Genomic DNA, 22,176 nt, shown 5'->3' on the forward strand with positions numbered 1-22,176 from the left:
TAACGATTCCCTTGTGCCTAGTGCCCGTACGTACACGCATGGCTACCGTCGCAATCTGAAGTCCAACTCATCCGTGTGGAGGTATGCGGGCGGCAGCGCGCGCGCTCGGTCCGCGGTGACGTCTGCGCACGGGCCTTTGTTTTCTCAAGCAGGTGGATCTGCTTGTCTTGGGCAAAGGTTACTCGTGTTTCCGTGGCAGCGCGTGGCTTGTGTTTTCATTTGACACAATAAAAGAAACGCTGCCCCGTCCAACGAAAACATCGCTCCGTGCCAGATTGGGGTGTTGGTCTCTGGTTTGGTGCCACGTGCGGGTTAATGGGGCTCACTTCCTTTCAACACCCCGAAATGACCATGAGCCAAATCTCATCTCATTTGTTTACAATGTCCAAGAGAGGAAGTTGCATTTATTTATTTAGTTATTTTCTCAAGCAGCATTGTTCGTAACTGAATATTATACGAGCGCACGCCAATGGTGTGTCTCCTCCGAGCCAATCGGATGTTCTCCAACAGAAATCCGAACGTAAGTACATTCCACGGTGCCTTCCCATTGGCCGGTGCAGTCGTGCGTTTTGAAGGTTACTTTCTACAAGCTGCACCGGAGACGTTAAGGTCACCGCGACTGCCATGGAATTCGTTTCACCGTACGCTAGCTAGTGAGTGCGGATTGGTGAATGAGAGATGGTTGCCAGCCTTGGTTGAGTTATCACGTGCCCAGTGATGGTAACTGTGCCCAACGGAATCGACCTCAGTTGTCTCGAGGCCCAGTCAGGGGCCGTGATTCTAGGGCGATGGCATGGCCAGGTGGTAGCGACCAAAACAATCAAAGAACACTTCAACGCCACGTAAAATGGTACTAATTTTATCGACCCATAAAGGGTTGGGAATTCAACCACGTGACCATACACATCAAATAACATAACATTGCTGCAATTTGTTTAAATTTCAAATTGGAAAACAAATATTGACATTTATCATCGGAGGTGCAACAGGCCGATGGACTGTATATGTTGTACAGCACATAATAACCATTGGGCGTCATGTTGCATTGCCTTCTGGGAGTGAATTTTTTCAGAGGCATTGGTTTACAAGCAAACTGTAGACCGGTTAGACATTCAATGTCTCACCAGCAGAATTAGATTTGCTTAATATCCGTATATATATATGCTTTGACCCATAATGCTCTACAACAATGGACAATGCGATTTCGTACAGGAGGGATCTTGCAGCCTGGAATCAAACAAAGCAACCAAATTCTGCAGCATGCGGTAGGAATACACGCTTCAGTCTGCAAACGCATCCACGTGTTCTGACCGTGATTTCAACGCGTCCCCTTTTTGCAGAGCTTCTCACAGCAGTGAGTAACGGTTCCCACTAATTTGAAGAGAATCCCTTTCATTCTGCGGGAAATACATTACTTACTGGCTGTATTTGCACACAATGGAGAGGTAAGGCTGTGATTACAAAAAAAAACGCCGGTGGAGAGAATGGAATGGCTCATTTTGAGAACCTCAGCCTGAATGGCCATAGACGATAAAGCAGCCACCGCGCTTGGTCTTGTAGGGACAAAAGTCAAAATGTCAGAGTCAAATTTAAAGTGTTCACGTTCTCAGAGGATGCTTGCCTGCCGCGGTGTAACTGGTGAGCGAGCTGGACTCGCATTCCAGAAGTCGCCGGCTCGATTCCGTTTCCCGGCACGGCAATTGAGATCATGAACAAGTTGCTTCAATCGCCCCCCCCCCCCACCATCCCCCGCTGGTGCTTTTCACCCAGCAGTATGAATGTCTGCGCCGCAGTTAGTCAGTCGGCAAGTCGCATATGGTGGGCAAAGCGTGGGCACACCCATCTTTTCCAAGACATCTGGCTAGCGTGGAAGAGTAGGCCGAATACCCACTAGGGAGGGCCTCTCTAGGGCTGCCTCAAGCGAAGGCCCCTTTTGCCAGCAGTGGCGTCAGCAAACAATTGCAAGGGGCTTCAACTTCTACCTCCAGACGGCATGTTATAGGAAGCACGTTCATCTCCGTTATCGCCCACGTGGCAGTTGATGTCACGTGGTTTTTTTCTTCAAAATTCCAAAACGGTGGTGGGGGGGGGGGTTACAGCCTCTGCAAAGCAGAAGCGCTCTATAATCCCACGTACGCACGGCACACTTTGGCCGACTCTGGAAGGGCCGATGGGCTGGTTCGCCCGCAACAACGACTACGACGGGACGATGGAGCCCGCACGGGACGAACGAAACGGAACGAAATGGAACGAAACGGACTCGCGCGGGGTGCGTTGCGGGCGCAAGAATTAGCGGGTGAACTTCGCATCATCACACGGCGACTTCAACCGGGGGGGGGGGGGGCGGGTGAAACCTCGAAGCGAGCGATTGCAAATCATTTAGCGCCAAGTGTGACTGTAATTATTATGAACGGCTCGTTAGCATGCACGCCACCTGTTCGGATTTGCCTTCACAGTGAGGGGGGGGGGGGGTCGCAGTCTGCTCGGCTTTGCCATTCCGCGTAGGGGAGTTTTTTTCCTTCCCCCCCTCCCCCGCCTCCTCCTTCCCCTACGCATTAATATTTATTCGCTCAAAAATTGTCATCCCTCTTCCCAAAGGGGACCACATTGCAAGTCAAATGCTTCCTGGCTTTTTAAATATATGAAAAATGCGAGAGCGGTTGGGGAAGGGCGTTTGGGGGGGGGGGGGGGGGGCTGTGGGAGTGGTTGGGTTGGCGGAGACACGCGCGCGCTTGGGCGAGCGACTCGAAGAGAGAAAGACTCACTGATGTGAAGGGTTCTTTAGAGGGTGGCCTTGTTAAAGTGTCAATCACGCACACACTGTTAGAGAGCTGGAAAACACATCGCTCCGGGCATGAATATATATTTATTTCATCTGCTCAGCAATATAACTTTGCCGGGGTTATGCATGCACACACACACACACGCGTGTGTGTGTGTGGGTTCGTGTGTGCGCGCGTCTGTGAGTGTGTGTGTGTGTGAAGTGAGGAGTGGTGGTGCAGTGGTTAGCGCCCTGCGCTACGTAATCGGTGATCAGAGTTCGTTTCCCGCTCACGGTCAACGCCAATGACGATTATCTGAACCGCGTCCTGAACCTCCCCTAGGTTGACTGAGCCTCGATTGAGTACCTGGTGCGGTGTGTAAAACATTGCTACTCGGGAGACAAAGGCGGCCGCGTGTGGTTATGGCCACACCACCCCCTGGTGTGCCAAGCCGACATTCATATGTGCTCACTAAAAGCACTTTCCACAATATTTGTCTTTGTGTGCGTTATTTTAGTTTTTTTCTTTGAACCTATCTACGTGACTTTACCAAAAGACCCAAGAATATGAATTACCGCAGTCACGAACACTTTAAGTCGAGATTTGTGTGTGTGTGTGTTTAAAGCGTGGTTTGTCTACTACTCTATAAGAGCTAACTTGGTTTAACACGTACGCTTTCGCGACCAATATCATTCATAATACAGTTTTTTTTTAGGGTTAGATCGCGTAAGTATAAATGTGTCGTTAAATCCCCAAATAGCTGTATTACAGCTAACTTGGTTGGTTTCCTGACCACGCAGTGATGATGATGATGATAAGAAACACGTGTGTGCACGTAATTGAAACGATCCGAAAATCCGAAAATATACAAAATTATCCTTAAATATCTGCAAATCCAAAATGTTCGAATTTGTAAATTCATCCCTTGTGAATGTGTGTGTGTGTTATATAGCTATTATGGATGAGTTTTGGATGTAGAAACGTCTGATGTTTGTCCTGTCTTAAATATCTAATCCACTGCTGGATGAAGGCCTCCCCAAGCCGCGACGCTGCGATGTCACGGAGCCACCTGTACATCCACCGAATCGTCGTGCATCCTGCGGGACCTCAATAGGTATTCTTAGGTTTTTTCGGTAAAGTCACGTAGGTAAAAAATTTAAATTAATAAAAGTTAAATAAAAATAAAATAAAAATCACGACGTTTCGGAGGCAACACAAGCTTCCGTCTTCAGGTGGAACAGTCACAGCACGATAGCTGTATCAAGTGAGAGAAATTCCAAGAAAACCGTATCCTTATATATATACTGGTTGAGGGTGGGATGAGCCAAGGTAGGCCCTGAATATTAGGTGCTCGCTGACGCATCTTGGTACTCTGCGCTAATGCAAAACAAAACGCGAGACACATTGATGTTTGTTTCATATTGGGGACGGATGAGGACCGATTGCCCACAACCGGCAACGGAGCGGTCTCCACGAAGCCGGCGACCGAGGGGAAGAGAAGACCTAAGATCAGGTGGTGGAAGACCTTCAGGGCAGATGGCCTCAATTCTAGCCGAGGCGGTCGGCCGTGACGTGCCCTGTTAGCCACCACATACACAGCATCACACAGCACGTGTCTCATGCTGTGTCTCACATTGTGTATCAGTGTGTTTTGTGTTGGTAAGGCATCTCTCTCACATTGTGTATCGGTGTGTTTTGTGTTGGTTAGGCATGCGTTTCATGTTGTGTATTGTGTGTTTTGTGTTAGTAAGGCATTCGTTTCGCGTTGTGTATCGGTGTGTATTGTGTTAGTAAGGCATGCGCTTCATGTTTGTGTATCGAGGTGTTTTGTCTTAGTAAGGCATGCGTTTCGCGTTGTTGGTTGGTGTGTTTTGTAACCGCAACATTCGACATTTCTCCTGCGCGGTCCCCATGCCACAGTCTGCGCCCCTCAAACCGTAGTTTGAATCAGATCACAGTGAGTTGATTTGCCCTTTTTCTCTATTTCATGTAGCAATTAGTGTCCAAAGGACTCGGCGCAAAGTGTTACACGCGGTGCTGTTTGTATGCACCACACGCGTAAAGACATATTTCTTATTTATATAGCAGAGTGACTTAAATCTTGACATAAAGCTTTCGTGACTGCAGGAATTCATATTCTTTGGGTATTTCGGTAAAATCACGTAAATAGGTTCAAAGAAAAATAACAAAAAACTACGACGTTTCGATTGCAACACAAGCGGCCTTCAGAGGCTGACTCCTTTGCCTGAAGATGGCCGCTTGTGTTGCGATCGAAACGTCGTAGTTTTTTTTGTTATTTTTCTTTGAACCTATCTACATAACTTTACCGAAAGACCCAAAGAATATAGCAGAATGACTTGTTTGTGATAATGAGTTTCCGTGAATATTCTCACTCTAGTCAAGAGATAAAGTTTTTCCACTGAATGCAGACGCATTGTGTGGTGCTCATCTCCATAAGCAAACCTAAGCCACTGGTGAAAGATTCCACATTCATGTGGCAGGGGACATTTCTCCGATAGGTCAAACATTGTTGGTTTTCAACAAAGTAGCGCTACTAATTTTTTTTATCTACCCCAGAGGGATTGTGTGTTGAGTAAATGCATAATTTCTACAAATGTCCTGCTATTTAACCTTTATAGACCGTAGGGGCATGTGCTGTTAGTGAGCGCCTATTAAAACGGGACAACACACGATGGTTTGGCAACGACAGCTACCATGTCTTGCCAACTGTCTCTTCGGTGTTGATGGTGAAGTATGGTTAAACATCCATTACTGACTTGCATGCAGATGTATGTATGTTGAACACTCTTTCGCACCGTACGTAGCCAACCATGCTAAGCGGAGGTGCGTGTGGAAGGACAACAAACTAAACGCGAAAAGCAGTTATAAAGAAACAAGTGTTCAATATTGATGATTTAAAAGTGCATAGCTCCAGTGAATTCCTAATTTCGAAGGAAAGAGGCTTCCAGACGCCCGCAGACGCGCGTCTGAAATCTTGCGATGCAAGTGACCGTCTTTGTTCGATGTCGAGTCAAAAGGTCTTCATCGAGCAGTGGCTGAAAATGAATAAATGATGAACAATAATCGTCTTGTGGAGACACTGTCCCTGCAGTGGGAATGTGAAATTTCCACCACTGGCTCACGAACGCCAATGCATATGGACATTCTTGTTCATTGGGACGCTGGCTTTGATAAAGAGGTGAGGCTCGTGGATCACGCAAAAAAACATGGGCTGAGTCGACTCCTGAGAATCAACTGTTAGAAACCTAACCGTGGGGCGATGAGATGGCGATTAAAAAAAATTGTTGACTTCCAACGCCCCTGTTTAAGAGATATATGTCCGATGGCGTCACCTTGTATCTCGATTTTGTATAAAGATGCAGCCCTAGAATTGCTCGCTCATACCATTGCTGGCAGCAGAAGCTCCTGCTCTCTAATAAGTTCTCGAGAGGCGATGTTCGCCTCCTCGTCCACCACGTCCAGACGTGTTCGAAGATGTGGGAGTAGCCACGCTTTTGCCCACTCCGCGCAACCTGCCTATCGACGAACTTTGCTGGTACCCATTTAGGGGCCATTCATTGAGTCCGTACGCATGGAGCGGGTAGGGGCGGGTTAACCCAAATGCGTACGCTTGCGTATGGGGGGTCTACTGACAATGTACGCATAGGAAACGGGAGGGGAGTGAAGCCTCGATAATAATGTGTCTACATTGGCCTTCAAATTAGTTAGATAGTCCGGCGGTGGACTATCTGTTTGCTTAAACACGTTAATATTATTAATCCTTGATCGTTTCTGCGTGGATTAAATATCGGCAGTTCTATAGGATTCGGGGGGGATGGGGGTGCGTAAAGCGTAAGTACGCAGGTGGGGGGGTGGGTGTAAATAGTCCGCGTGCCTACAGGGAGGGGGGGAGGGGTCAAGTTCTGACAGATGTTTGCATACCTACTCAATGGGTGGCCCCTTATAATGCTGGGTGCACAGAGGGGGGGGGGGTGGGCGGTTAATAAAATGGCGCCAGTCGCGTGCGAACCATTGCACCACGGCCACGTGCCCAACTACCATTTGTGCTTTCGCTGAATTCGCCAAGGCAGCCGCGATGCACAATCTGTGCGTGCAACGGTAAAGTTGGATGATGATTGCATTAGTGATGCGCGTTTGTCAGCTGAGAAACCCATCCAATTTCTCATTTTAATTTCAAAGTGTTCATGCTGGCATGTTGTCTCCGATGAATATTGCATTAATACACAATAGCTGTGACGTTGCTACTCAAGTGCCCACTCGCTTTGAACAAATATTAAAATATTCGCTGTCGAGGACTTTTCTTCCGCCGGTTTATTTTTTTTTATGACCGCCAGTTGCGTCACAGGTGCTCGATAATTTTGCGCCAGCAACAGATGAAGAAAACCCTTGCGGAGTCAACAGAGGAACTTCGCACCAACTCAAGGATCGACACCTGGAAGATGACGACACAGAGATGCTGTTGTATTCTCTCTTGCCCCATGCTCTTTTCGTCACCATCATCATCGTCATCATCTATCCACTGTTGGATGAAGGCCTCCCCGTGGCGTTACCGGCTTCCACTGTCTTGCCAAGTCTACATCAACAAACCTAGTTATTTTTGTATGGCGCCTTTCGCAAAACCAAATGTTCCAAAGCGCTGTACGATCACGAACAGAATAAATTCACAAAGACAAAACAAACGCTGTCACGAGGCAGGGTTTTTATTTTATTTTAAAAGGCCAAGTGAATAAAATTCGTTTTGAGATTATATCTTAAAATACCGACGGCATGCAATGAATTCCACAGTATCAGAGTGCAGGAACGTAATTACCTGTGACCCACAGAGAGAAGCCTCGTTGTCGGGACCAGAAAGAGTCCAGAGTGTGACGAGCGAAGATCACGTTCGGATGCACAGCAGAAGGGCAGATCCTTCCGGCACAAATGAGATGTACCATTCAGGGCCTTGTAAGTTAGTAACAGAACCTGAACACCAGTGCTGTATTTCACAGGCGGCCACAATTCATTTAACACCTCCACACGAGGCGATGGAATCGCCTCGTGTGGAGGTGTTACCTTCGCCCTCTCGCGCGCATTTCCTCATTTGGCTGCCACTCCGCCGTTAATCTCGGCCACTGGCCGCCCTTCTAGACACCACGTGTCCTGCTAGCCACGACGTGCCCTTCTAGACACCATTTGTCCTGCTAGACACCGCGTGTCCTGCTAGACACCGCGTGTCCTTCTAGACACCGCGTGTCCTTCTAGACACCGCGTGTCCTGCTAGACACCGCGTGTCCTTCTAGACACCGCGTGTCCTGCTAGACACCGCGTGTCCTGCTAGACACCGCGTGTCCTTCTAGACACCACGTGTCCTTCTAGACACCACGTGTCCTGCTAGACACCACGTGTCCTTCTAGACACCACGTGTCCTGCTAGACACCACGTGTCCTGCTAGACACCACGTGTCCTGCTAGACACCGCGTGTCCTTCTAGACACCACGTGTCCTGCTAGACACCACGTGTTCTGCTAGACAGGAGGTGTCCTACGCAAGGCCACTTTTGACAACCAATATGACACCTATCACCTGAGTCTGTTTGTCCTATAATCTATGTCTTTTTCTTTCTGTCTCTCGGATTTATTGCTAAAAATGACACCAAGCGACATCGGGTGACGATATTTGTGTTAGCACGCAGACTCATACCATTCATACATAGTCGAAACTATCCAAATATCTGAAGTTGTCCATTAGATATCAGAAGGCAAACCGGGGTTTGGCCTTGGTAGTGCTTGGATGAAGGACCCCATGCATATAACAGGTATTATAGGCTTGCTGTGCGGCTATGGTGTCAACAGAGGGCCGTGCAGCAAAATGCATTGTTGTACTGCACCATGCTCCCTGCGTTCAACAAGCCCCACTACCCAGCGTTGTGAAGTATAGTCAAATAACCCTCCTGACCCACACGCCATGGCGAGGCTCTTAATCCAACAGTGGATTGACGAAACGGATTCACAAGTGCAATCTCTGAATGTCGATGACACAACCGTGTAAATGTGGCTGAGTCAAAGGGTCGCTTCTGAGCAGGGTCCTGCTTTGAGTCGTTTGGCAAATTCCTTCTCACGTGTCTTTTTGCCGTTTAGTCAACACTGATCGTCTTACGGACAAACGGATGCCTTGGCATATCAATGTGGAATTTCAAAGCCCATCTCAGGGCTAAATTTCGAGTTAAAGCTTTCGATTTAAAGCGTCCGGACGGCTGCTTGCGTTATGGCGGAAACGTCGTGAGAATTATTTTATTATGTTTTATTTTTATTATTTTATTATTTCCCTATTACGTGACTTCACCGAAAGAGCCAAGAAGAAGACATCTCAGGGCTGTCAACACAAATTAGGACGGTCCCCCACATTCACACTCATCCATAAACGCTCTGTTTGTAAAGATAGTGTTATTTGTTGCAGGCCGCTTGGCAGTTTGCGCCTAAAAAAAAGATTGAAACTCATCATTTATTAGTTGACAATCGCGGTGCGCGACCAATTACTGTACAACAAAGTCCCGCAGCAGCAGCAGCGAGACACGGGCACTCCTGGACTCAACCATCTCAGGTTCGAAGCGTAACCAGCAAAATAAATAAATAAACAACCCCACGCCGAGTATGGAGGGGGACGGGAGGGTTGGTAACTGTTGGCAATACGAGCCAGACTCATCAACAACACATTAATCACGCGGCACACTTCTCTCCCACCTCCGAGACACTTAAACGGCGACACACACACAAAAAAAAACCCCGGTGTTCCTGCGGACAACAATAAAGGCCTCGAAAAAACGACGTCACACGGCCACCTCTGGCGGGCCTGTCCAAACATCGAGGTGCGGCCGAGGGGTGGCGGGGGACACGCAGAAAGTCTGAAGCGGCACGATTGTGCTCATTTTATGGAGAGGTGTTAACTTGCAGGAAATTAAAGGGAGGCCCTCCACCTCCTCCCTCCACCTCCTCCTCGATGTTGCTTTTGGCTGCGGGCAGTGTTGACGAAGCCAGCCGGGAGTGAACCCGAGCGGGGACAGCCCAGAATGGCGCGTGTCACCGCCGCACGCGCGCGCACAATAACACCCAACGTGCGGTCCAGGCCGGGAGCTGTTTCGCCGGTGGACGGGCGTAGGGGTAGTGGTGGTGGTGCTGTAGGGCATGGGGTGGTGCTGTAGGGCGTGGTGGTGGTGGTGCTGTAGGGTGGGGTTGGTGGACCGCGCGACCATGACGGAGGCTGCGTAGACCCCCCCCCCACACACACGCACCAACCCATCCACTCACTACCTCCCAGGATAATCATCGACCGTATGATAAACGACTGCGGAGCGATGAGGTGATGCCTGCAGGTGGAATACAGCACACGGGGGTTATGGTAGTCAATCGGTAGATTGAATAAGTGTATGTGTATGTATTTGAAGGACGCTACTGGGCAGTTCGAGGCAGTCGTCCCTCCAACAACAGCTCATGGCAGAGGAGCGATGCTCACAACAACAACGAGCGGAGCGCCGGGCGGATAAAATGCGGCAAGTTGGCACAGTGGGGGGGTACAGCTGATCTATCTACCAGTCATCTCAGTCAGCCAACACATGGCACCTGCTGGGTCTGTCCCGTGACCTCATGTCAGTGCGCCGTCGACACTTCACGTGGCCTCAAAGTGCACCTGGCCTGGCACAGACGCCGTGGTAACGACACCGTTACTTTGTGGCGAATGGCGGGGATTGGTGTTGGTATTCTCCGCTAGCTTTCTTGGGTTACCTCTGCACATTCTAGTTTTCGATCACGTGGCAAAAATATATTGGAATAAAAATGGCCAAACAACCCACTGCAGGAACCTTCTGCTCATGGGTCTTGAGACTGAGGCTTTTCTGTGTAGCCAGAGATCCATTGTAATATTATATTGGGCCCAACTTTGTAGCCTTTTTCAATTAGTTATTTAATATAATATTGTAATTAATTCCATTAAAAAAGTGAGTGAATCCCAGATGGGGGCTGACTCAGCCCATCGTTTCTTTAGTGCCAATAAATAAGTACTGGTTTGTTGTCCTATGAATAAACTTTCCTCTGCCATAACAATGGAACATTTCCACCAAATTTTCACGGTGCATAGCTAAAGGTGCAGCCCTGCATTTTCCGCTCATGCCACTGCTGGTGGAAGGCAGTGGGGGCTCTAGATAACACGCCTTTTGGGGGTGCTTGGCCAAATCTTCCAAGCTGGCCAGATGTCTTAGAAGATAAGAGTATCAACCTTTGGAATTAATCACATGGCTGATAACAAAAAAACACCATGAATTTAAACAAAAAAATGCAATTCATGTTTTTACAGAATTCCAAGTCACATTATTGTCGGCAATAACAATGAGGTGATATCACTACATCTGGTATTTGGTGTACTCGTGATAATAGATTCAGTTAATAGAAAAAAGCGTATTGACTGTGAATGCTTGGAATTGTATGTTTTGTCTATTTCCCGTCGTAAATCCATTTGAATTGATTTATAGAGCCATTATTGCAGCAGAGTGTAAACAGTTTTGAAGGGTGTAAGATAAGGAAGCAATGATGACATAGTAGTGGCAGTGGAGATGGGAATAAAGCGTTGAGGCAGTGCTCATCTCCGGTCCTACAGCCCTCGACCAGAGGTAGAAATTCCACATTCCTATGGCGGAAGAAACTCGACAAAATGGACAGAGGAACCGAGAGAGAATGAATATGAGGGGGCTTGGGATCTTGTTACAAGAGGCATTTTTTTAATAGGAGAAGCAAATAATATCAACGTGGTCGCGGATGTAAGAAATAATCTGCAGAGAGAGAGAAAGAGAGTCAATAAGGCCTACACCTAAACAAAGACCAACGTGAGTTGGAGGAGTCATTCGGATGGAGAGGGACGTCATGTAAACATCAGCACCAGTTGAGCCATGATGATGATGATGACCAACATTGGAGGACTCTTGCCAGAAGTTTGTGCAACCAGCCACCTCCTATGGGAAGAGAGATATTCACTTTTTTTCTCTCTATCTAAATCACTTTTTATTTTCTTGCCAACGACAACCCATCGAGCAAGACGTCAACAACGCACCGCGCCGCTGACTCAAGTCCGGGTCCCTCCGAGGAGATCGCGTCGCTCTCATCATCCTGGAGGTTCACCCATGTCCACAAGATCGCTGGCGAACAGAGTGGAAAACGTCCAGAACAAACACCTCGTTCGAGCTCCACACATCAGAATGAGAATCAGGAAGGGTTTTATTCGCCATGAAAGTTCGCACAGACAAACATCGCACCTCGTAGGCTTTGGCACTCCTCCTCCTCTTCGAAGACGCTGATGGTGTAAACCATCAACCGCATCAGAACATCGCCAGCTCGATCCGCAACATCTCCTTCATGAATGTAACATTGAAAACAGAAGCCACGGTCGTGTGATTGTGGCCGTGCAACCCACACGATGAACCACATCGTAAACCGCTGCAGCCGGCACTCCTTCAGTGGCGGAATAGCAACACTCCACAAACTCTCTCTCTTTTTTTTACGATCAGTGGAAACAAGAAGATGCTCGGTGTAGTCGGCACTTTGCTTCGTTCATCATTTCGTAATTTTTTAAAAAATAACTTTGCATTATGTAAACCCCCACCTCTCGCACACTCTCTCGCTCACTCTCTCGCTCACTCTCTCGCTCACTCTCTCGCTCACTCTCTCGCTCACTCTCTCGCTCACTCTCTCGCTCACTCTCTCGCTCACTCTCTCGCTCACTCTCTCGCTCACTCTCTCGCTCACTCTCTCGCTCACTCTCTCGCTCACTCTCTCGCTCACTCTCTCGCTCACTCTTCTAAAGCCCATCGTGGCTACCAGGTGGCTTACCAGACCTCGACACTGGCATTTCGCTCCTGAACATATGGCCATACAAGAACATATTGCCATGCAATAGCAGACTATTGAAACTTCTTAACAGTGCTGCTTGTTGCTGACCACTTGGCATTTAGGGCCTTTGGGCGAAACAATGGAAAACAAAAGACAACATTAGGAAGAGTTGGCTCACTCTGCAGAGAGAAGTTGTGATGTTTGTTGTTGCTGTAAAGAAGCATATTGACTAATCAACAGAGAGACTCAGAAACAGACACACACACAGAGAAAGAGAGAGAGATCAAGAATACAAGGAGAGAAGCGGAGAGAGAAGGTGTGTTTGGGAACTTGTTAATGAGAGAGAGAGAGAGCAGCGAATAGATAAGCAGAAGAGATTGGAGTCCCAGCAGATTGGGTCTTTAAGAGAGCGCAGGGAGGAAGCGTTGAGAGCTCTGGCTGTAATGGGGTGATTGAATTTGGCTGATAAGCATCACTTCCCCAGGCCGGGGCTCTGCCTCAGGAAATTTTCTCTTGCGGAATGATGTGCGATTATCGTTCAGCCGTACTGCCTCTATCTTAATCTATTATCAGCAAACACTCCTGCTACTGCCTCCATTCATGACAAACTCTCGCAGCGCGCGGTCCATCACACGCTGCTGCTGCTGCAGCGTTGCCATCGGTAAACATCAATTTTAAATAGGTTTTTTTGTTTTTGTGCAGAATGCTTTTGGTGGATGTCGACGTACAACGCGTATACATTGTGTTACGTCGGTATAGAGTGGATGTGCACAGGTATGTTGTTTGACGTGTTTCAAACTTAGAGGCAAGTATTGCATCACCCGCTGCATCACGCTTTTGTTATTAAGCGCAGCGCGAATTAGTGCTAATTGTGTTCATGTAAAAAATATGTTTTATTCCGTCCGTTGTGTTGAACGGTGAGTGTATTTTCTGATTAAGTCCATGTGCTTACCTTTAGGCCAAATCTCCCTTGATAACGATTGTTAAGTTTCCACAAACTTTATCTGGTTAAATAACAAAATATGCAAAATCATGATAATAATGCTTTTTATTCACCTTTGTCAATCGACTGATGGATAAAGCCTCTCTATGCTTTTTAGTCATGGCAGTTTCATTGGCCATACTTCACCACTCTGGTGGTGGTGGTGGGGGGGGGGGTGTGGCAGGGCGGGGGGGGACAGTTGAGATATCACTCGTCACTGATGATGTAAGCCACGGCCTGGAATCGAAGTCAGGTCACCGGGTTCATAGCGCGGTGTTCTGGCCACGTCGCCAGCGCTACGCCGAAGCGAAATAAACAAAACCGACCGCACACCGGTATCTACTCGTACGCACAATGAGCAAGCGCCAGCATGACGAAAGAAGTCAATCCAAAGCGTCTCCCTTCTCAAAATCGTATATTTTTGGTGGCATTTATCGGCATTGTCAACCAACGGTCGTGGTAGCAATTCCACGTTGCTATGGCGAGGGCCAGGATACATTTGTGCGTTGGTATTATTATTATTAATATTTAAGCAGTCAGTATGCATTTCACAATTTCAATTATGCCCTAATTGGCAAATCATGTGCATTATGTTTCATTCCTCATTATAATGAAATAAATACATTCATGGATTTAATGCATTATGTAAAATGAAACAATAATTAAACTAACACACTATGTCAACATTTAAAATAAATAATTGCCATATAATTTATTTGCTATCCTTTGTCAAATAATATATTTGGCCAAGAGAGATTAATTACGAGTATATAATTAATAGTTGATATTAATTATTAATTAAAAGTAATTATAAAATTTAGATTCACTTCAGCTTGGTTCAGGTCAGGTGGTTCAGTTGCAGACGGAATGGGTCGCAATTGGAACGTTAGACTCAGCCCATCATCTCTGCGGTGGTCGATAAAATAGCTACTACGATAGTGGGTAGGTCAACAGCCATTGTACATGCATCGAATCGCCCTCATCATCGGAACGTGGAATTCCCATCACATGCTCAATTGAGCGATACATAATTTTGACTCAATATTTTACATGACGGCTCGTTTGTGTCTCTGTGTGTGTGCAGTCATTGGTGACAGGCTAAGCCAGTCTAATGACGGGTGGGCTCTACCTGCGTTTGAACTCAGCGGCTCTGCCCCTCTGACACGACCTCCATGAAAGCTCGGAGCCCACTCAAGGCACCCACCTATGCACGCGCCTTGTTTGTTGTCGGATTTTTTTTTTTCGTAACTGACCCCAATTTTCCTCCTTCGTGCCTTGCGTGATAAATGAGCCGCGAAGCGAACCGCCCTGACGCCCGCAAACAAACTTGCGTTCTCCTTCTTCTTACGTTCGGCGTTATCATAAGCCGCATGTAGCGCTGTACGCTTAAGAAGGGCCCCGTTATCGCCACGTGTTTGTAATGAAGGCAGACGACACATCTGTCACGAAGGTGGGGCCCGCAATCACTTACATACACTTATTGCCCAACATATTTGTCGAATGTTATCTAAACGGAGCACGTTACTCTGCGCCGTCCCCCCCCCCTCCCAACTTTGAAAGCATTTTTTTTTCTTTGCACGAGGAAGACTTTTAAGTAAGCTGAGTCTTTAAGCTATATCGCACGCCTCCAACATTTATTTGATGCTCGGTTAGAAATTAAATTGGGGAGTGTTAATGTTTGTCTGCACGTTGTGTACGTTTGTGTGTTTGTGGGAGCGGTAGTGTAGTGGTCAGCGCGCTGCGTGACGAGTTCGAATCCCGCTCACGGTCAACAACCGGTGACGAATAATCTGATTCGGTCCTGGGCCTCCCCTAGGTCGACTCAGCCTAAAATGAGTACCTGGTGTGATTTGTGAACATCGTAACGAGGGAGACAAAGGCAGTCGAGCGTGGTGTTGGCCACCCACCCCCTCTTGTGCCGTGCTGATCTTCATAGGTACTCGCTCACAGCACTCGCCCCAACAGTCTGTTAAGACTGTCATTGCACGTATGTGCACTTAGCATGGCACAAGCACCGTTGTGACGTCACCGCCACTTCGTGGTGAACGGCGGTTATCTTTATGTATGTGTAGTGACATTGGGGATGTCATTGTGTGGTGCCGGCCTGGGAGGGCCGTAGCGTGCGATGTCGCTACATCGCGGACAGCACCGGGTGGGTTGCTGTGTGAAGCCGGCTCTAGCGCAGCACGGCGTGCGATGCAGCATCATCGCATGCACCCCGTAGGCGGGTGTAGTACCAGCCCGAGCGGGGCTTGGTGAGCGCTGGAATAGCACCGGCACCACGCATAGCGTGCAGTGCGGGCTCCCACAAGGGGGAGCGGGTGAGTGTCAGCCCAAAGGCAGGGTTGCCCCGGGCCATGGCACTCTGGTTGACCCCGTAGCCACGTGATCCGGAGTGTCCACAGAGAGGGCCCCAGGGCTAGGGGGTGATCACGTGTCCGGGGAGAGCTCTCAAGAGGGATCAAGAGAGAGCTGGGACGCTTGAGAAGGTGGGCGGGGCCTGGGCGGAGCATCCCCGACCCAGGGGGATATAAGGTGGGTCCCTGAGAGGGACTGGGGTCGCTGCATTCGACAAGCTGGAAGCTCTCCGTCTACAAGCTCTATGTCCTATGCAGCATCAACACGTGGCCGGGGACCCGAGTGAGGATTCGACCCTTCGTAGCTGTAACTTAGCTGGGTGGTCACCACCCCAGGCTGTATCTGGTAAAGGGGCAGTTACCCCTTGTGTTAACGTGTTGATGTTAAATAAATGTGTTACCTCTAAAGAATAACGTCTGTGACTCAGTTGGTGTGGTGGTAGGGGGATCCCGAGGTGTCACGCGCTTATTTTGCTTGTTGATGTGTTATTGCTATGGGTTCGTTGGCTTACACCCTTCTCCCTGATTGGTTTGTACATTTGTGGATAGTGTAATTTTTGTACAGGTGGGTTGGGGTATTTATTTCTGTTCTTGTTATTGTTGAGTCACACTGTTTTTTTTACTTGCATTTCACTTACCTGTTCCCTTGGAGGGGGAGTTGACAGCCGGGACGGCTGAATGCTATAAAGGGGGGGGGGTGATGTAGTGACATTGGGGATGTCACTGTATGGTGCCAGCCCGGGAGGGCCGTGGCGTGTGATGTCGCTACTTCGCGGACAGCACCGGGTGGGTTTGCTGTGATGCTGACTTTAGCACAGCACGGCGTGCGATGCAGCATCATCACGTACACCCCGTAGGCGGGTGTAGTACTAGCCCGAGCGGGGCTTGGTGGGCGCTTGAATAGCATGGGCACCACGCATAGCGTGTAGTGCGGGCTCCCACAAGGGGGAACGGGGGGTTCAGCCCAGGAACAGGGTTGCCCCGGGCCATAGCACTCTAGTTGACCCCGTAGACACGTGATCTGGAGTGTCCATAGAGAGGGCCCCAGGTGGGGGGGTAGGGGGTGATCACGTGTCTGGGGAGAGCTCTCAAGAGGGATCTAGAGGGAGCTAGAACGCTCGAGAAGGTGGGCGGGGCCTGGGCGGAGCATCCCCGGACCCGGGAGGATATAAGGTGGGTCCATGAGAGGGACCGGGGTTGCTGCATTCTACAAGCTGAAGTTCCACGTCTACAAGCTGGAAGATCTACGTCCTACGAGGCATCAACACGTGGTCGGGGACCCGAGTGAGGGTCCAACCCTTCGTAGCTGTAACTCCTATTTATAGCGTAGTTAGCTGGGTGGTCACCAGCCGAGGCTGTATCTGGTGAAGGGGCAGTTACCCTTTTGTGTTAACGTGTTGATGTTAAATAAATGTGTTGCCTCTAAAGAGAAATGTCTGCGACTCAGGTGGACTCACTACATATGTATGCATCCCGGTGTGTTGGTATGTACCCAAGTGTGCACCCCTGACGCTCTGTCACCAGTGTAGGTAGGTATATGTTTGCCGCCTTGTGCTAAGCGTAGATACGTTTTCACTTTGACTTTGGTAATGCGCCTGTATTTGTGCGTAGTTACGTACATGTGTGTTTGTGTTTATCTACGTAATGTATGTTTATGTGTGGAACAGTGGCATAGTGGTTCGCATACTGCGCTACAATCCCAACCACCTGGGTTTGACTCCTGACCATGGTATACAATACCACTGGCATGAGGCATCTCCCCGGTAAATATGCAATGTTAGGCCAACGTTGGGCCATTATACACATTATTTTATTATCCTTACGTTACACATTTGAATGGAATTGAGCCCATGGCAGTAGTATTGCTATGTGGCCTCACCCATAAACAAATAGGGACCAAAATCTGATCAAATCAAAGACATCAATCACTGAAACAACACGTATTTACAAAAAATATTCATGGGAATTATATTATTTTCAGATTTTTATCAATTCACTGCGAGATGGAGCCGTGGATTTGCTTGACCATATTTTACCACGCTGGTCATAGCCAGTTGATGAAGGGGGATTGTGTTGGGGTTCGGTTACCGCTTGCCACTGACGTTAGCTGTGGTCAGGGATCAAACTTATGAGCAAAGTGCGCTGTGCCACCGCTCCCACCTTTCTGACATTCGCCGAATCTTCATTACGGTCCCAGTCTCCACGGTAATTAGCACGGTTGGCTGTGGACATACAAACACAATCCAGTGCCTCCGTTCTCATGAGCAATCCGTCGGCACTCAACTCTACTAGCAGCCTTTAGTCAGAGCTGGAAACTCTCAATTTCTATGACAGTGGCCATGATCACACGTATTTGTATTTGACAGACACACTAATCTTGAACGTCTTTTCACGTCATTTTGCAAAAAGGGATATGAATTTGTTTATGGGGTACTGAGGTGCCTGTGTGATGCAGCACAGCGAGTAGGATTCTGACCTCCACGTGCTGCGTTTAGAGGATTCTCCCGTTGCGTCTGGATGTCCTCCAGGTCGGTTGGATCTTCCCCCACGTGGACACGAATGTTCACGAACGGATTTACCAAACATCCCAAATAGGACCTTCCTCAGATTAAAAAAAACGTCTTGAGACTCAGGAACTCTGTACAGAATAAACGAATCCCTTATCTTCAATGACCCAAAGTATCTCGCTGCTCAATTCAGCATGAGGCATTGGTCAATTATAAACAAACAAACTTCCCAGGCAAGGCCCACTGAACTATATACTGTAGCTCTATTTCAGGAGCGACTTGGCCACAAATGAGAGCTCAATGAAGTAGCTCATTGTGTGAAAAGGTAAATCAGCTAAATACTCGCATGTTTCCAAACGTGGAGGGGGGAAACCAGAGGACCCAGAGAAAAACCCATGCAACAACAGGGAGAAAGAGAGACATGCTAACTCCAAATATAAAGGCGTCAGGGTCGTGATGGAACCCACGACCTCCTGCACACCAGGCGAGGGAGTTAACATCTCGCCACCGTGGCATCTGTTCCAGTTCCTTTTCTCAGCCAGTCCTGGATATCCCATATTCCTATACCCTCCCCCACCTCCCCATACCAACATGCGGTTGACAGCGGAGGGTGGTGCAGTAACAATTTTTTTTGTACGGCGTGGTGAAGTATGGTCAAACAACCCCCACGACCTGCACGGCGTGGGGAGGCCCTCATCCAGCAGTGGATTGACAGAAGGGCGGTGAATGTTGCACGGCGGACACCCGTTCCACTGCCGTGCAACGCGATTCATCAATGTCACTGTTGTCTAACCGCCTCGGTATAACTTTACGAAAGCCGGAGCGGCTCTTGAATATGAGGGGAGGCTGGGTGCCCATCATTAAAAACGTCCCACTGTGCAGACACACGCGCACACACACTTAGCATTTTTCTGCTTTCATTCATAGGCCGTTTGATGCGTTCCCTCGGCGCTATCTTGTTCCAAAGTTGATGCATGTGGTTTTTCAACATTTCCGCTTCCTTCAATCATGCCATGCACTTGATGTTGTGCCCTTTTATGCAGCCGAGAGCTCTGTGTGCATAACAACGGCGTGATTCACAATGGGCTTCACTGAGATCCGTTGCTCAAAATTGCATTGTGCTTGTGTGCGTTTTTTGTAACAAAAAAAAATCTATCTGATGGCTTTTAGGATTACACCTGAAAAGCCCTCTTTTTTTGCAATAGTATACTCTAAAATGGAATGGGTGGGGTGGAAGGTGGGGTAATTGCATTTTTTTCTAATCAAAGGACTATAGTGGGGGAGAGGAGGGAGAATTAATGGCTAATGCGCAGTGTTCCTTTACGAGTCGTTATTGGGTGGGGCGATTTTAAAAAAAAATGTGTTCACCCTCGCGCAATATTGCACCCTCAGTTGAGCATCTACGGGCGTTTATAAAACACTTTGCGTACAAGCAGATAGCGCAGCCCGAATTTAATTTCCTGAAATTCTTTGCGAGCAAAAAAAAAATAATAATAATAGGTACGTTTTTTTTCGGTTGGTAGCATTTTGCAGAACAAAGAAAAGCATTATTAATCATCAAAGTTGCGCCTTCCAGAATTGGCCCGCATGCCTTTATGCATACGCCTCTGGACAAATGTATAATTGGTGGAGAAATGATTTGTTAATCATATTGCTGAATAAAAAGGATTAAAAATGTCATGGGGCATAATTACGCGGGAAATCAAACGGAGAATTAATTACGCCGAAATCAAAGTGCGGGATTACGCTAACGTATTAAACAGCTATTTTATTTCATTTATTTTTACGACCACCACATTAAGTGAGAGGCGGATGCGAGAGGGGGGGGGGGGGGTGACACAAAAGGTCTGCTGCCCACAATGAATGACACAGTAATGGGAAAATACATGAAGACACGATGCTTAATAATCCGACAAGATGACAAGCCTTGGTGCGTACAGCCGCGTAAAAAACTAGCCGGCTTAAAAACGCACGACCAAATTGGTCGAATTGAAATAATAAAATAAAAACTAAATATCACTTGCCAGTATGCTGTTGCGAGGCTTATCGGAGAGTACCCCAGCCAATTACTCCCAATGCTCTGGCCGTTACAAGTTCACTCTCTCTTTATTAAATCCATCGGCAAGCCGAGTAGTGGCGGCCGTGGCTGCGGCTCTTATCAGCCGCACAGAAGCTTATCAGTTTCACGCGGGGCGCTGTAAGTAATACGTCTGCCTTGCTCTGCTCGTGCATCTCAATGATGTATGGCCACTTCGCTCTGCTCCCCCTTCGTCCCCCCCACCCCACCCCACTGCTCCCCACCCACCCCATCGCCCCCACCTGCCTGCCTGCCTGTGTTCACTGCTGGGTGCTAATCACTCCGTCAGGCTGACGGTGACTCTGTCACTGTGGAGGGGAAGGTGGGAGCGAGACGGTGCGGTCTCTGCGTCGTCTTCGCACTTGCCGTCGTGTTCACTTATGGCAGAGGGATGTTTGTTTGCTCATGCGGTGACCCGAGTTCGATTCCCGCTCGCGGCCACCAACGCCCGGTGACGATTATCTGAACCGGTACTGGGCCTCCCCTAGGTTGACTCAGCCTCAAATGCGTGCCTGGTGCCGTGTGCAAACATCGCCACTGGGGACACAAAGGCAAACCGGGCCTTGTGCTGGCCACCCACCTCCTCGTGTGCCGTGCCGGCCTTCATAGGCGCTGCTCGCGAACACCACTTGCCCCAGCAGTCTGTTAAAAGGCTATACGGTGGATCTTTGCCTTTGCATATGAGTGGGGATCGTTGGTGCAGTGGTTAGCACACTGCACTACAGTCCTAAAAAAACCAAGGTTTTATTTCTGAACCTAGGTCAATTCAGACGTAAGTAAAGCACCTGTTTCGGTCTGCATGTAAGTTGTACATCTGTTCTGGCTAAACCACTCCCGTATATGCATTACTCGCCTTAATGGGTGCTCGCTAACAGCACTTGCGTGCCCTAGCCGTCAGCATAGAGGATCGTCGTCGAAATATGCAGGTGTGTGTGTGTGCGTGTGTATGAGTGGACTTGCCGATGACTGGTACCAGCGGTGTCAAGATCGGCCTCAGTGGAGGAGGCTCGTGAAGGACGCTACTGGGCAGTTGGAGGCAGTCGCCCTCCAACAACAACGGAGGGCGGAGGAGCGACGCTCACAACAACGAGCGGAGCGCCGGGTGGCTAAAGCACAGCAAGTTGGCACAGTAGGGGGCACAGGTGGTGCATCAGCCAGTCATCTCGGTCATCTCGGTCAGTCGACCAGTGGCACCTGGGTCTGCCCCGTGACCTCCTGCCAGCGGGCTTTCGACACTTCACGTGGCCTCAAGGTGCACTTGGCCTGGCACAAGCATCGTGGTGACGTCACCGCCACTTAGTGGCGAATGGCGGTTGTTGTTGTTGTTGTGTGTATGAAAGAATGACATGGTTACGTGTTGCGCAGAGCATTAATAGGCACTCACTAACGATCCTTACATCAGCAGCCTAAGCAATATAAAAGGAATATATATGTCCATAGGTGTGTGCGTGTACATGTCGGCATAGAGTGAGTGTGTGTGTGTATGTGTGTGTTTTATCTTAATACCCCTGGGATGTGTGATCTTGCTGGTGTCAGGTGCATCCTATATATATAGTGCGAGCGCATGGTATGGGTCGTGTTCAAATGCATGCAGCACAATGCTTAGCGAGAGCTTCATTA

This window comes from Lethenteron reissneri, chromosome 9 (assembly GCF_015708825.2).
Source record: "Lethenteron reissneri isolate LAM-NWPU_2019-01 chromosome 9, ASM1570882v1, whole genome shotgun sequence".
NCBI classification, from domain to species: Eukaryota; Metazoa; Chordata; class Hyperoartia; order Petromyzontiformes; family Petromyzontidae; genus Lethenteron; species Lethenteron reissneri.